Genomic DNA, 677 nt, shown 5'->3' with positions numbered 1-677 from the left:
CGAGGGATCCGCCAACGCGCGGCCAATAAACAAACGGTCGGATTGGCGCTCCGATGTCGTCAGCGCCAATTCACCGCATCAATTCGAATAATAGCGTCGAGTGGCGTCTCTCCGCGCCTTTCCTCTCCTCGCTGCCACGCTTCGCCACGCCGCGCCACGACCTCTTTCCTCTTCGTCGCTCGATCACGATTTCTCCTACCCCGCGTGCTCTGCGCTCGCGTTAACCGGTTAAATGCCCTGGCGCCTCGTTGACCAGCCTCGCCGTAAATTAACCGATTTTAAACTCCCAAGACTACGCCAGCCACCCTTTCGATTCTTCGCCGCGACGTTCCTTCGCTTTGTTCCCTCCGTCGTTCGCGGTTTCGACGACTCTCGCGCTCTCGCGAAATTTCTTTGCATCGCGTTGCGCGTCGATCGGTCCGTCGGCCGGCGAGCGAGCGGACGGACGAGTCGCGTTCGAAGAGAACGAGACCCGGTTCGAGGGAATGGACCCGAACCCGGCCAAGAGAATAGAACGCGAGTAGAAAGAAGAGGCGACGGTGGTCAGCGGTGCGATAGCGACAGCGATAGCGTGAGCGAGCGCGATAGACAGAGGCGGAGATTCTTTCATGCCCTTCGGAAACGTCATATAGCTGTCGGGTGCCGCGCAGGCAATATTTCACGCCGGTAGGCCCGCC

The 677-nt window shown here is 59.8% G+C and overlaps 1 protein-coding gene across 1 annotated transcript in view; it reads right to left on the bottom strand.

The window, feature by feature from the left end:
* LOC100749842 (steroid receptor seven-up, isoforms B/C) overlaps positions 1-677 on the bottom strand; it is a gene marked incomplete at its 5' end in the record, with an annotated part of 41,703 nt that overhangs the window by 1,460 nt on the left and 39,566 nt on the right.

The sequence above is a fragment of the Bombus impatiens genome, unplaced genomic scaffold, assembly GCF_000188095.3.
Source record: "Bombus impatiens unplaced genomic scaffold, BIMP_2.2 scf_0504, whole genome shotgun sequence".
In the NCBI taxonomy this organism is placed as follows: domain Eukaryota; kingdom Metazoa; phylum Arthropoda; class Insecta; order Hymenoptera; family Apidae; genus Bombus; species Bombus impatiens.
The sequence above is the reverse complement of the archived record's forward strand: the minus strand, read 5'-3'. Positions and strand labels throughout refer to the sequence as shown.